This window comes from Paroedura picta, chromosome 9, assembly GCF_049243985.1.
Source record: "Paroedura picta isolate Pp20150507F chromosome 9, Ppicta_v3.0, whole genome shotgun sequence".
Classification (NCBI taxonomy): domain Eukaryota; kingdom Metazoa; phylum Chordata; class Lepidosauria; order Squamata; family Gekkonidae; genus Paroedura; species Paroedura picta.
Genome location: NC_135377.1, coordinates 66375230 through 66391328, shown reverse-complemented (window position 1 = coordinate 66391328; position 16099 = coordinate 66375230). Strand labels below are relative to the sequence as shown.

The 16099-nt window shown below is 44.2% G+C and overlaps 2 long non-coding RNA genes across 2 annotated transcripts; one reads left to right on the top strand and one right to left on the bottom strand.

Moving 5' to 3' along the window:
* The first annotated feature begins 1213 nt into the window (after nt 1-1213).
* LOC143844275 (uncharacterized) lies at nt 1214-11495 on the top strand. The gene is made up of 3 exons (XR_013233913.1): nt 1214-1268; nt 9500-9739; nt 10853-11495. It is a non-coding gene; the product is annotated as an uncharacterized LOC143844275 (long non-coding RNA).
* LOC143844273 (uncharacterized) lies at nt 10947-15369 on the bottom strand. The gene is made up of 3 exons (XR_013233912.1): nt 15160-15369; nt 11532-11571; nt 10947-11076 (listed from the first exon to the last, which is right to left on the bottom strand). It is a non-coding gene; the product is annotated as an uncharacterized LOC143844273 (long non-coding RNA).
* Nucleotides 15370-16099: the final 730 nt, after the last annotated feature.

Sequence of the window (16099 nt, the reverse complement as noted above, 5' to 3'; positions counted from 1 at the left end):
TTCAGTGTGTGTATGTGTGGGGGGGAAGGTTAAGGGACTTGTGCATCAACAGCTTGCTCAGGAATGATGGCCAGTGCTGGCAACTGGAGCTGCAAACAGATGCAACTAATGGCATAAGATGGTAGTCAGGCCAATAGGTGCATAAGGGGTGGAAGGCTGGGAAGTTGAAGATTGGGAGAACCAGTGGTGTAGTGGTTAAAGAACAGTGGCCTCTAATCTGGAGAACCAGCTTTGATTCCCCACTCCTCCTTCACATACAGCCAGCTCTCTCAGCCTCACCTACCTCACATGAGCCCATTCTGCACACGCTAGACAATGTGTTTTCAATGCACTTTCAAAGTAGATGTTCTTGCTCTGCACAGGAAAATCCAGCTGCAAAAGCACACTGAAAGTGCATTAATCGGTGAGGGCAGAATAGGCCAGGCTGTCTGTTGTGGGGAGAGAAAGGGAAAGTGTTTGTAAGTCACTTTGAGACTCCTTTGGGTAGTGCAAAGGAGGGTATAAAAACTAACTCTTCTTCTTCAAAGTGGGGATAAGCAGAGAGGCAAAATTGCAGAAAGAAAGGGGTGGGGGTAAATCTGGGTCTAAGGATAGCATTGCCAGCTCTGGGGAAATACCTGGATTTTTTGGGGGGGGGAGCCTGGAGGATGATGATGATGATGATGATGATGATGATGATGATGATGATTATATTAAATGTATTGCCCACCACTCCCAGACCGCCTGGCTTGTAGCAGGGTATAGAATAAAACCCCCATAATAAAACACTTAAAAAACCCTAACCATTATAATCCCCCAGCGGCAAAAGTATACTCTAATTCCCTACCCCCTCCCCTTCCCGCCTGCTCATTGAACCCCCAACCTGTACCTTGGGGGGGGGGGAGGACAGGGAGAGTTAGCCTGATGTTCTGGCTATTTTGAGGAGGGGTCCTCTGATCGTAACTGCCCCAGCCACAACTAAACACCTGGCCGTTTGGGGATGAGGCGGTGTCGTAGAGTCTATGCTTCAAAGCAGCCGTATTCTCCAAGGGAACTGTTGGCTGGAGATCAATTGTAAAAGCAGCTGGTCTCCAGGTAACCCTAACCTAGAAACAGGGTCCACAACACAAAGACTGGTGCTTGTGGTAAAGAAAACTCTGACTGCTCATGGTCTATGGGTGTGGGGAGGAAAGGGGTGAGGGAGACAGCAGAGCTTTGTGGGGTTCCCTGCTCAGAAGAGGGATGAAAAAAAATTCTAAGAGTGGACGTGGAACAAAACCGCTGATGAGGTGAGAAGCCAGAACGTGAAAAGAAGAAAGGAGGGAAGGAGGCAGAGGCAAGGGACACCAAGTTCTGAAGGGGAGTCAAATAGAAAGGGCGGCCAGGCAACAGGCCCACCCAGGGCCATAAAACAGAAGGTCTGTTTATAGCTTACATCAGGCTCCAGATAAGCCACGACACTGAACAAAATGGAGCATGATTTCATCCAAGTTGGTTTAGCCCTCAGAAGCCAACCTTGGTACCGACTGGGGACTGGGAATGACACGGCAAACAGGCGTCAAGGGAAGGCTGGTTGCCAACCCTGGGATGGGAAATTTCTGGAGATTTGGGGGTGGAGCCTGGGAAGGGTCAGACGTCAAGGGAAGGCTGGTTGCCAACCCTGGGATGGGAAATTTCTGGAGATTTGGGGGTGGAGCCTGGGAAGGGTCAGACGTCAAGGGAAGGCTGGTTGCCAACCCTGGGATGGGAAATTTCTGGAGATTTGGGGGTGGAGCCTGGGAAGGGCAGGGTTTGGGGAGTAGGGTACCATGCCACAGACTTCACCCTCCAAAGCAGGCATTTGTAGTAGTCTGGAAACCAGTTGTAATTCTGGGAAATCCGCAGGCCCCACCTACAAGTTGGCAACCACAGGCTGCATTGATTCACTCTGCATATTTCTCATGCCTTAGTGATTTGCCATCACAGTTGCTTGTGGGTCACGAGGCCACTTGGTGCTCCTGGAATCCCCGGGCCTTTTGATCACGCAACATTCTGTTACACTCACCCGGAAAAGTCAACATATTGAATGACACGCAGGAAGGCACAATAACTGTTAAATATATTATTAAATAGGGTTTTTTTAAAAATAAATAAAAATAAAATAAATACCAATAAATAAATGAAATACTTGGACACATTAAAACTGCCAGAGAGATAAGCAATGGGCTTTTTTTTTTATTAGAATATATACTTCCTCTGAAATGTAATTAGATTTTTTATGAACTGGTAAAATATAGTAAATAAAGGTCTCAAGGGATTTACATATAGCAGCGTTTATTTTCCACACATGTCTCCGTGAATCCGAAATGGTTATCTTTCTCCGAAATGGATGAGGACAAATTGCATTAGAACAAGATTTTGAATCTGATTAAGGTGGACCTACAATCATTTTTTCCCCTTTTGGGGTGACCATGTTTCCATTATACCAGCCAGATGACAGGAAAAAAGCCTTTGGCAAGATGTTTCAAAGGCATTTCTCATATGCACATAAAAGAAATTTTCATGCTAATTCAGAAATTGGTCCACACCTATAATTTCTTTATATAACCAAGATAAAGCTTTGGGCTAGAATTCTTGCATTAGACGTCTCAGCTACAGAGTTGTGGTTTCAGTAAAAGCTCGTAAAAAGGAATTTCCATGCATAATTTCCTTAGAGAGACGAGTCTAACGGCAAGTTGCATGTAAGATTACGCACCGAATTTGAGCTTATTGCAGAGAATCACTATTGCAAGAGTACTGTAAAAGCATTAAACAATGCAAATATCCTTTGGTGCCTTCTATAATAATCTGCCCCCAATGCTGGGAGCCTGGTCTTCTACCCTGAGCTGCTTTGCCCCACAGGCTGGAGAGGTGAAGCTGAAAGAAAAGAAAAAGTAATTGATTGCATGTGGGGAATGTATAGGCTTGTAACCAATCTGGAGAGCTGGATTTGATTCCTTGCTCCTCCTCCTGGGCTAGGTTGAGCCTGGGCTAGTCACAATCCTGTTAGCACTGTTCTCACAGAGCCGTTCTCTCAGAGTTCTCTCAGCCCCAACTACTTCACTGGGTGCCTGCTGTGAGGAGAGGAAGGGGAGGCGGTTGCACATCACTTTGAGATTCCTTCGGATAGTGAAAAAGCAGGGTAGAAAATCCAACTCTTCTTCTTGTCAGCTTACACCCTTACATGGAAGATCCAAGGTCACAGGACGGAGTTCGTGTCCATCATGGATACACCGATGGTGAACCATTTTGTAGAAATGGGACATGCACCAGAAAGCCTGCAATTTTTTGGACTTGAACAATTGCATCATCAGGGACACCAAATGGACATGAACAAACTTCTGAGGCAGCGTGAACATTTCTTTGTATACTCACTGGATACACTTATCCCTAGAGGATTAAATACCTCTTTAGGATTAAATACCTCTTGCTTTCTGTAAGTTTTGACTTAGGAGAACCTCTTTATAATAGTAGTGTACCTTTAAGAATGTGTTTCTGTGTGTAAGTGGAGTCTGGCAGGATATTGATTTATGTTCAGGTAGTAACTGTTAAGTTTTGGGAATGGTCTTTGACTAACATTCCCTGGTTGATTCTTCATGTACTAAAAATTGTATTATAACTGAATATATATATTGTTAGAACAAGAATATTGCCTTGGAAAGGTTCCTTGTTTTACTGTTGTTAATGTTTTGTGGCAAAACCGAAAAGGAATCTTATGCAATCATAAAAAACAACATGTGTAGTATTTCCAGCTTTCATGGTAGAACTTTTTTCATCAAATGTATGAAATAGCCCTTCATCTACAGATATTGGTACAAACATGCGGGGAAAGTATTTGTTAGTAAGGAAGAAAAACTGTTGTAATTCCCATGCTATATACCCTGTGACTAATATTACACGTTAAATTCTTAAAAGCTCATATGCAAGGAAACCAGAAAATGGGCTAAATCCCATTGAATAAAATGGGGTTTGCTTCTTAGGCTACCTGCTCAGGATTACAGTCAAAAGATCTAGGAAATTGTGTACCTTTTGATCTACTAAGCACCTCTACCTTCAAACTAGCAGCACACAAAAATGCTGCTATTTTTCAGGTTCGGGAATCTGAAAAATATTAGTGTTTCCCGAAATTCTCGAATCCCCATACAGATATGGTACTGGGCTTTGATAAATAATTGAGAATGCTGATTTTTTGGCTCCATGAATCCGAGGAATTTAAAGTGATTGAGATTCCTTTAACTTTTGGAATTCAAGTCCTGTGGGATGCTTCTTGCCTCAATTAGCTACAATAACTCTCATTACCATAGAGTTAGTGAGATAGACAGGACACTCACCTTTCTGATCTCACTGACCTGGCCCTAGAGAGCTAATTTCCTGTTTCCTGCCTCTGTCTCTCTCCTCCGTCCTTCATGCTTGCAACATGAGTACAGAGATGCCTCCAGCATCTCTCCGCATCCAGCTACTTCAACTAGGATAGCAACCATCATTTTTTCTTTTTATGTGTAGAATGAAGTTTTCTAAGAAATAGTTGTTATATTATTTAAATAGAACAAACAGAGTAGGTGCATTTCTTTATTTGACTTGCAGGAGGGCAACTTGGGCTCAAGGAAGATGTGAGCACGTTTTCGTTGGCTTAAACAAGGCCACAGCTTTATTATAACTCCGCAGGAGTGTTGGTGCAGCATGGGAAAGGAAGCCTGATTTGCAGACTACGGACCACAAGAACCGAGGATCACCTGGTTCCCCCACCAGAAATGCAGGCCCCCTTGCTGCTGGGATCCCACTCAAGGGAAATGTCCAGTGGCAACCTGGGGCCAACCCGGTTCCCCTGCCAGGAACGCGGATCCCCCTGCCGCTGGATTCCCAATATGGGGAAGTGTCTACCTGGGGTGCCAAGAGGAAGTGCAGACTTCCCTTGGTCCCACCCCAGGCTAACTGGCACTGTGAGCCCTATGCCTTCCCTTCTGGGTTGGCCCTGCTCACAGACCTGCCACCTCTTAAGGAGGCCCAAATCCTGAGGAGTCCCCCAAACAGGCTCCATCCCATGCCAAACCACCAGCTGTGATGAAATGCAATTCCAAGACAGTGGCCCCATTCATAAGCACAATAGTATTAGCCAACATAACAGGGAGGGTGGGAAGGAAGTTGTTCTGATGGCAGCTTGGATAAAAGAGGCCGGGCTATCTGCACGTAGTGCTTTTTAAGGTGCCCCAGTTCTGCGCCTCCCCACCCCAGGAGTGGCACATTGTCACTGTGCTTGCCATGCACTCCACTGGGGGCTTCTCCAAGTGCATCCTCCTTCCCACCCGGCTCATCCACCGTGTCAACAGCGGCTGGAGGTAATTCTCAGCTGCACTTGTTTTCATACCACAAACATTCTGAATACAGACAGCTGCCAAACCAGGCACTCTGCTAATTTTCAGGATATTAAGACTTTACCACAAGTCTGTCACTGAACATCCTTCATTAACTGCCTGGGACTCTAGTCCAAGCTGTGCAGCGTTGTGGTTTGAACTGAGATGCTGAGGCCATTAAAGTGACTGAAAGTAAGCTGTTGTGGCCATTTTATGGATGGCTAGGCCTGTTGGGACAGCTCTTCCATCACAGCCATTTTGTAGCTGTGCCCACCTTCTTGTGTCAGAATTCCAAAGGTGTCCACAGGCTGAAAAAGATTGGGGGCACCTGCTTTACCTATATTCACCTTTCCTTCACTCACACCAATTGCCTGTAGGGGTATTCTCCTTAGATCCAGGGAACAATATTCTCCTTCTTTCCAACGTTCTTCAGAGTGTCCTTATTCTTCCTTTTACATGCCAGATGAAGCAGATTCTCCACACTGATCTCCCCCCCCCCAAAAAAAAAAACATATTTCAGGGCTTTGGGCCATTGCTTTCTTTAATCTTCTATCTGAATGGTTGTAATGACTTTGGTGGCTGGAAAATAGGAATCCGTGACTGCGTTTATCTTAAATAAGCGTCATCACTTTTTCTTGATGATCTTGGAATGCTCAATATTGCGTGATCTCCTTTATATAATCTGTATAGACAAGCCTTCCGTCGTCATTTTCTCTGAGAAGATCACAGCCCTTTGGATTATATGAAGTGCGAACACAGCTTGTCAAACTGGGAGAAACCAGCAGTCATGTTGAAGAGACTGAAAACAAAACAGATCTCTGCTTATGGCTTCAGTGCTTTTAGGTTCCTTTTTAAAGGCTTGATTAAATGACGGGCAAGTCTACGGTTCACTTGTTCTCTTCTGGCTCTGGCTTTCAGGGACAGACTGGCCATTTCACTTACTGGGGAAATTCCTAGTGGATCCTTGCCCTGGAGAGTTACAGGTGGCCAGGAGTGAGCGTGGTCAGGAGTGAGGGGCCACTCAGCTTATCCCTGGCCAGCAGTACCAACACTGGGTGCTTGCTCACCCACGGCCTCCTTTTGCCCCACTGTAATGGGAGCCATGCAGTAGGAAGGCATAGGTGAGCTAATTGGGCCTGTATAATGGAACTCTTCTGCCAGGTCTTTGGTTGAGGCCAGTGCCAATGCTTGGGATAACATGGCCCCTCCTCAGGCTCAGTTGTCTTATATTTACTCTTCCCCCGCCCACCTATTGGGAGGTCTGTTCAAGGGGGATTTTAGGCCGCCAATCTTTGGTATAGAGTGATTTTATTTGGGAATTTTATGGGGGGTTATGTTGTAAGCTGCCACTAGTCTCTAGAAAGCAGCGAGAATTAAGTCTTATAAGTAGTAGTAGTAGTAGTAGTAGTAGTAGTAGTAGTAGTAGTAGTAGTAGTAGTAGTAGTCATTGTTGGCCCTTTTGACCAGTTTTGAATGGAGAAGTACCTGCAGGATTGGCTCATAGTGCCACAGGAGTCACACAGACTGTCTTGATCCTGGGTAACTTTCCATTCCCTTGGCCACCCCCGTTTTCATAGAATAGAATCCTACAGTTGGAAGGGGCCAAACAGGCCATCAAGTCCAACCCCCTTCTCAGTGCAGGATCAGCCTAAAACATCTGCCCAGCCGCTGCTTGGACTGCCAGTGAGGGGGAGCTCACCACCTCCTTAGGCAGTCGATTCCACTGCTGAACTACTCTATGAAATCCCCCCTCCCCTTGATATCTAGCCGGTATCACTCTATACGCCATTCCTGAAGATCCTATCCTCTGCTGTTACAACCTTTCAAATCCTTAAAGACAGCAATCAAGCTGGAGTTGCAAACCGAAGATTGCCATTCTGATATGGAGGACAAGCACAGACCACAATTAACCTGGTCAGTTGTGTTTACTGAGAAACAGGAAGGGGCGGTTGGAGAGAATTCTAGAAGATGAGGGCAGGGGCAGGAAGTGTATGAGCCCACATGGTGTTCCAGATTTGTCCTTGGCATGCCAAACCATAGTCTGGCATTACATCAGAAACTAGACTCGTTTCCAAGACACGGATGAAGTCACTGTGATGCATTGTTTTTCTACAGTGTATATGGGTAAAAATCTGGCCTCTCAGACCAAACAGATAAACAAATGAAGCAAGCAGGGTTTACAAATCTATTAGCTTTCATCAAACAGACGTAGAACATCCCACGATTCTATAAAGCATTTATTCTGAGGAACCAAGAGTAAATAATTAAGCTTAAAAAAAGAAAGCATAAGCCAAATTTTACTGATAAGGTCACCTCTCTTAGTTTCACTTTAAATACAAAAATTAAACACATTTAATTAGTTAGGGTTGCAGGCCTTTTCTACTTATGTTTTGGGAGGGGGGGCAAGGTTTCTTTCAAACTCTAAACCTTCCTTGTACTGTTCTTAAGGTAACAAGTGTCTAGGAATGGCTTTGCTACCCGGAGGTAAGTTTTGTGGTGTGCACTAAGAATATGGAGATCGCCGGGGCTGGAGTTGTATATAAATAACACAGAAGATTTATTTATTTACAAGCAGGTATCAAAGAGCAGATCAGCAGCCAGGGTCTCCAGAGAAAAAGAGAGGAAAAACCTGGCTGAGGCACGTAAATGCAACCTAGTTATGACTTCAGAGTGTGGTCTGAATTCTCTTTAATCTTTTCAGGCACTGTGAAGAAATACGTATTTTCTTTGGAGGGTTGAGCTGGGCAAAATCTTCACTTTGTGTTTTAAAAAGTTTTTCTCTCTGGGCATAAAACATTCTAGAAGGGGGGGGGGGCGGAGAGACACTTCCATTGCTTTCTGGCTTACTTTCTGACTTAGCAACCTTCTTAGAAATGCTAGTCGGTCACGCAAGAGACAATGGGATGGTCAAGCAGGGAACACGGCCTTTTCAGCCTGGCCTGGTAGAACGCTCTGTCAACTGAAAACAGAGGCCAGTGGGACCTCAGTCAGTTCTGCAGGGCCTGCAAGGCACAGCTATTCCACCTGGCCTATGGTTGACGTGAGGAGTCATACCACCCAATAACATCTCATTGGCCGGCCTCCCCATCCCACTCCACCCTCGGGGAAACATCTTCTGGGACATTAGGGGTCATTCTTAATGCTCAATTAATTGGTGGATATCTTTGGGGGAAGTTGTAAAGTGCTTTTAATTTAATAAGTGATTTTAATGTTGTCTGACTGTATTTTATCAATTAATTTTACCCACCCTGTGCCTCTCTTAAATAAATTCATTATGCTGTTTACCAATTTACTGCTAGTTTCACCCGTACCTTAAGTATGGACTAGCAATTCCTAGTGTATTATGTCTGAGAAAATGTGTGAGCCCCCAAAGCTAACACCTTTGATGGTCTTAAAGGCGCTACTGGACTCAAACATTCTTCCTCATCTAAACCGAATGGGGATCCCTTGATGGAAAGCAACACTGGATTCATGTTGTAGAAGCTAAAACATACCTAGGAAGCCATTGGATGGTTGGGACTTGTCTCCTATTCAACACAGTGCTAAGAAGCGGAGAATTTTCTGACTGTGGAGCCGGAAGCCCAAGGTGTTATGGAAAAGTAATGGATGGAAGCATGAAGCCACCCAGTCTCCTATTCAGTCCTCCTTAATTTAACATTATTTCTTTAACAAACTGTGCTGTCTACTCTCATTAAATTGGTTAATTTAGCACAGGCGAGCTACAGTGTCCTTGAAACTATACATGTACAGCTGTTCATATGCTAGTTGACAGTAGCTACATGAAGAGGGGAAGGGAGGTCTGATGCTATTGCTCTCACTTGCCATTGTACCTTCTGATCTACCTTCCTCCCAGCATTCAGTTGTGCTGTGATTTTAACTCTCTAAGAGTCGAGAGAATCTTTATTAGGAGTAAAATGCTGGTTGATGTTCTACATTTCAAAATTAACCAAACTTTCAGAGCATGCATATTTTTGAGATTATCTGTCTCATAAGAGGATTTCTGTAGTTTGGACAGAAGAATTTTAATCTCCATCCCAGGCCCTAATGTTGGAGTTTAAGTATCCCTGGAATTCCCAGAAAATCCCATCGATGGGGTCTTAGTTTTCATGTTCCCTGTTTACCTACTTCATAGTTTCTTCTTTATTCACCAGAATAAAGTCTCCTTTGGACAAACCAAGGTTCTACCATTGTGCAAGGGGTTCAACAGCAACAGTACACAAGCTAACCTGAAGCAGAATGATAACACTGAAGACCACAAAGCATCACAATCTGGGGGCTTCACAGGAAAAGTGGTTCTACCTACTTTCAAGCACAGGTTCCGTTTTCTCAATGTCCACATCGCTTTTGACAAATCTGAACTCATCTGTTATGTCAAAGAGAACAATACCCAGGTAAGACCTGACCAAATGCCCATTGGATATGTTGTTGTTGTTTAAATTCCCCCCCCCCCACTACTCCCAAGTATGGCTCGTGGTGGGTTACAGATTGTCCCCACTAAAACTCCATTAAAACAATACGGGACATAAAATACAACAACCAAAAACAAAGCAAAACATGGTAGTATTATCCAGTTCTCCGATCCCCCCCAGACACCTATCTAAATAAGGGAGTAAGGAGAGATGGCCATCAATGGAATGTGGCCCGATGCTGCTTAACACCAGGGAGCCCCTGATCAGATCTTACTCCTGCCCTGGCCTCAACCATAGACTTGGTGGAAGAGCTCCATTTTGCACGCCCTGTGGAGTGCTAAGAGCTCCCGCAGGGCCTGCAATTTGACTGGGAGCTCATTCCACCAGGTAGGGGCCAGGACTGAGAAGGCGTGCTTCCCTGGGGCCAGGAATGACCAGCAAGTTAGTACCCACAGAGCATAAAGCTCTGCGGGGGGCATAGGGTGACAGGCAGTCCCTCAGGTATGTGGTCCCAGACCTTGAAAGTAAAAACCAAAACCTTGTACCTAATCTGGACAGCAACTGGCAGCTTCCTCAGCAAAGGCTAGATATGGGTCCTCCAAAATGTTCCTGTGAGGACCCCAGCAGTCGCATTTTGTACCAGCTGCAATGTATATTAGCAATGTGTTGGGTTACACAATCCATGTCTACCCATGCTAGACTCATGCCAGTCAGATGAATATGGCACAGTGTGAATATGCCATAGTGTACAACAAGATCAAAGTATTAGTAGATATTATTTTTACATATTGCAAGCCAGCACAACATTAAACTCATCAGCAAAATGCAGTCCTGTCTGTGTTAATTTGACACTTTGGTGAATATTCCTTAGTAGAATCCCATGCCCTTTGTTTTGCCTGCTGGTCACTTTCCAGTCGTAGGTCTCTAATGGTGTGCCACAGACCCATCTCTAGCAAGTGGCTCTTCATTCTCTCCTTCCAGATCAGGTAAGTGTTTTGGTAAGCTTATCTAATGATGCTGAGTGTTTCAGGAAATGCCCTTTTATGCTTCCTCTTCTGTTTGCCTATCAAGAAAACTTGATTTCTTCTTTTGCAGGCTGAAGGCTCATGCTGGACCCAGAACCCTGTTGGCAGAGTTTGAATACACAAAGAGCAAAGCACTAGGATCTTAAAGGGAAAAAAAGGTTTTATTGTGAAGGGAATCTGTTGTTCTGCATGCATGCAGTCATTCTGTCCATTTGTTCTGGAGGCAAGCTGGGAGGAAGTATGCTCAAAGGAACAGAAAGTCTCCAATGAGCCAATCAGGATGTTGAACGAGATCTGAAAAATATCAGGAAGTTCCTAGGCTAACCGTGATTAATACACATTTCCTCTGTTACAGAGCTTTCTCTGTCCTGGCCCCCACCTGGTAGAATGAACTCCCAGAGGAGATCAGGACCCTGATGGAGCTAGATCAATTCCGCAGGGCCTGCAAAAGGGAGCTCTTCCGCCAGGCATTGGGATGAGGTCAAAGCAACTGAAACTAACAACATCTACTGGGCCCCATGAACCTCACCCCCCCTTAAGCAAATGCTCCTAATCAACCAACCATGGGACTGTTAAAATGTTAAGGTTTTTATTCACTGTTCTCTCTGTTATTGCTGTTACTACTGTTACTCATCTGACGTGGTTACCAAGTTATACTGTACTGTTCCTATGTTCCTGTTCCCCTATATTTCATGTAAGCCACCCTCAGGGAAGGCCGGTAAATAAGTGTAATAAACAAACAAACAAACCTTGAATCATGCACCCTGCAGATCGTGCATGTTCCAACAGCTGTGAGGATAAAATAGAGGAGAGGGGAGAATGATGTAAGCTGCCTTGGGTCTCCATTGGTGTGAAAGATGGGATATAAATAAGTAAGTAAATATTCCCATTGATGCAGGGCTATAACAAAAGGACCTATATTGTCAAATGACTCCCAACAGAGAATTGAGCAAGACTTCAATCTCTATGCATCAATCCCAAACCCACGGCACCTTTCCAAAGTACGGGTTGAATTTAGGATTTCTGCTTTTGCAGGTCTTCATCTTTCTGTTATCCTTAATTTAAAGTCAAGGAAGGACAACGATTCAGGAACAGGCAGGTGTAAAACAATTGCTACATCTTTTCTCCCCAAAAAGAGCTTTGGGGAGCTTTGTCTGGCAAAGAAAGAGTAACCCACTTTCCCAGTGTCTCCCAGTCTTCAGCCGACTTCGTTTGGCTTACAGGGTTGCAGAGACGAATGTTGGGGTCACCTTGCTAGGGAGATTTCCAATGACAAAGCACTAATATATGCATGCATGTGGGGACTACATGCGCTGCACGGCTACTAATCAATTCATTGGTTCCTAATAAAAAAAAAAACCCTGAGCGCTCGCCCCCTTGTCCAGCTGCAGCTGGGCGGAGCTGGAACATATGCTAGCATGAAAGAAGGGAGGGCAAGGCACTCTCTCCATCAACCAAACAAAGAAGGGGTGGGGGAACTCTTTGGTGAAGTGTCGAATGACTTAAGCACCCTATTGTGTTCAACATGAAAGAACCCTCATTGTGCGCCGGGATGCTCCGTGTCCTTGATTAACCACACGATTAACCAGATTACACAGGGGAAGCCAGGAAGGTAAATAAGGCAGGCCTTCTGTCACTTCCTCCCTGAGGCACAGAAAATAAGGTGCCCGGAGCCTGTCCTGTTGTCACCGAGTGAAAGAGGAACAATGTTCGGTCTAAACGCTGCTGTTGCAAATGACAATAAGCCTCAGAAGGGGAGCCGCTCGTGCCAAATAGCGTGAAAATATCTATCTTGGTTGGCCTCCATGTATGTATTGTCCCCACTTAGCACACAGCCGTAGGTGAAATCCCTTTCGCCTAAAGAAAGCCTCGTAATTCTCTTCCCCCACCCCCCTTCCTTGAAGGCAAAAATTAAGGCAGAACTCAGTGAACCATGCTCATTAAGAGCCCCGGCCAAGGCAAGTCTGTCTTGGGATCTTTCGGCACATTAACCCCTTTCTGCCATCTTTTTTTCCTACATCAGTGAGTTTTTCCAGCATTTCATCTCTTTGAATGTTGTGTTTGGAAGCGGATGATTGGACTGTTGGCAACATGACTTGGGCTAAGAGTTGTCCAAATCCGAGGGGGAAAGAAGGTATTACGAGAGGAGAAGCAAGAGGTACAGGTGGACACGGTCAGCCTCACATGGCAATAGTGCTTCCATCTTTCACTGCCAATCTGAATGGTCATGCCAACTCTTTTATCTGACTTGTTAGCTTTACAAAGGAAACACAGCATGATTTATCAGTAGGTAGGCAGAAATGGCTGTCAAATCATAGCCAACTTATGCCAATTCACTTTCAGTTTTCAAGGCGAGAGATGTTCTGAGGTGCTCTCCTATTGCTTGCCCCAGCATTGCAACTCCGACTTCCTTCCTGGTCTCCCATTCAAATATTAACCAGGGCCGACCCTGCTTAGCTTCTGAGATCTGACAATCAGCCTAGTCTGCACCATTCAGACCAGGACATCCATACTAAATAGAGAACAGAATTTGGGTGGGACTCTGCTGCCTTTCATTTTCTGATCTGTCTATCTAGTTGCCATGCTTAGGTGCTAGACCGGCAGCAACTACCCCAAAGTGTTTAAATGTGTTCCCGCCATCTTGGGATTTGTGCAATATTAGGATGTTTTATGGGGTTGTTGTTTGTTTTATGAATTGTGATTTTACTGTTTTATTATACAAGCTGTAAACTGCCATGAGCTGAGAATAGCGGTATACAACTCAAATAATAAATAAATAAATAAATAAATAAATAAATAAATAAATAAATACATACATACATACATACATACATACATACATACATACATACAATGAACTTTAAAATGCATCAATTATCGGTAGGTTTGGCAAAAGGAAACAAATGAAAACAAATTAAAAAATAGAACAAAAGTTGGACATTTAAGACCCAACAATGTTTTAGTCAAGGTATAAGCTTTCATGACCTTCCACATTTCTCCTTCTGAAGTGGGTGTACACATTTTAATAAAACGTCATTGGTCTTAAAGATGCCACTGGACTCAAATTTAGTTCTGCTGCTTCAGACCAACATGGCTGACACTGATTTAGGAGGGAAAAGTCTTTCACAATTTAAGTATGGCCCAAATACACATTCCACTACCACTACTGGGTTGAAGATTATAGGGATTTCATCTCTTTCATTTCCTAAAAGAACCGCCTCAAATTTCAGATAGATGGGAGGGTATATATACATACATACATCATGTGGTAAAAAAAATGTTAGGAACAAAATCACAATGTAGATATCGAACACATTTAGTGAGATATGAATCTGAGGATAAGGGAAAATATGTGTTATTTTACAAATTGTTTTATAGGAAATGTATTATAGGAGGTATATTCCCTCTATTTGTTTTACAGTTGTCAACTATTTGATCTCTATGCATAGCTGTAGATGTTTAATTTTGTTAGCAAGATCCAATTTGTTTCCAACTGCCGAATACACAGGAAGGCTTAAAGGCACTCCCTGAAAGAACATTTTCTTGTACATCTGGAGCAAGAGAAACAGTCTCACATGTGTGGTTACATTGTCCCTTACTTGTTAAAGCCAGGCGTGATGTATTGGAAGCTTTTGCTAATTCTGATGTTCAGTGCTCAAGTAAAAGACAAAATTGTATCTATGTATCTATGTAGAAGAATATAAATTCAGACCATGGTTGTTGTGGAAGGAGAGGTGGCTTACAATCACCTTCCCTTTCCTCTCCCCACAACAGACACCCTGTGAGGTGGGTGAGGCTGAGAGAGCTCTGATATCACTGCTCAGTCAGGACAGCTTTATCAGCTTTATCAGCTTTATCAGTGCTGTAGAGCAGGGGTAGTCAACCTGTGGTCCTCCAGATGTCCATGGACTACAATTCCTATGAGCCTCTGCCAGCGTTTGCTGGCAGGGGCTCATAGGAATTGTAGTCCATGGACATCTGGAGGACCACAGGTTGACTACCCCTGCTGTAGCGTGCCCAAGGTCACCCAGTTGGCTGCATGTGGAGGAGGAGTGGGGAATCAAACCCAGCTTGCCAGATTAGAAGCCGCCATTCTTAACACCACTCTGAATGTGGACTCCCAGGACTCCCAGCTTCACTTCCAAGTTCGGAGGCCTTTTTTTTCTGTCTCGCACTGCCCAGCACCAGGTGACCACAGGGACCATTTAGTGCCTTGTGTTCTTTTGGAGGAATAACTACTTGCCAACTGACTGGCTTTTCCATGATGCTCCTTTTAAAATAGCATATCAAAGTTGGTAGAAGTCTAGAGAACCACCACCTGCATCAAAAATTATGAAGTATTCTCCCAGCAACAATGGAACCAAAGGAAGTTTCTACCTTATATGCTGCTGATGACAAGAATTCATGGCTGGCATGAGGGGGCAAGCTAAGGCACAAAAAGGACTAGGTCTTGTGCTTCAGAGTATGCAGAAACAACTGTTTTGTGCATGAAGCAAAGTGCAAATTGGAAGACCGGAAGGGATATAGGAGAAGGGAAGAAGACTCATAGCCTCATCTGTGAAGGTGGGAGGAAGATGCTCTTCCTCATTGGCAGAAGAAAGAATTGTGACACATTTCACACTGACACCTGATTGGAGGGTCATGGCAAATGATTGATGAGGTCTGCCCCTTTCTGCATCACCATGGCGATGGGCCTGACACAACTGTACATAAGCAAACCTATGCAGGGTTTTTTAAATTAAATCTCCCTCTTCAGTCATCTCTATCCTCTTTGTGCTCAGTACCAACCTTACCTCACAGCGACAACCCAAAGCCTTTACACTTGCTATCCTAAGTCCATCTTGTTACTGAGGAGAAAGCTTTTATCACAAAACCAAGCAGGTTCCCTGGATCTGTCACAGAGATTTTAAGAAAGGGCCTATCACACTGGCACTGGATAACCAGAACTGATCCTATCTTTATGGGTAAAGAGAGAAGCCATCGGTTCTCCTGTTGTGGGGTTTGTTTTGGATGCTATCTGTTGAAATGCTACAGGACAGGAAGAATCTGCCTGCTTAGACAGAATTAATAACCTTGAAAACATCTGACCATTAACTCCCTTGCTCCAGTCTTGCAAAGTGAGGTGTGCCCTATATACTCTTTAAAGCCACTAGCTATTCTAGGCCTGCAGATCAGGGAGAGAGATACATTTCCAACAAGCGTTTCTTTTAAAGATCCACTAAAGCTGGGCCTCTTCTGCATGATGGATAAGCTGATGAAAAATCACTAAATACATCGTTGTTTTTCTGATCTCTGCACAGAAGAGTGAATTTACTCC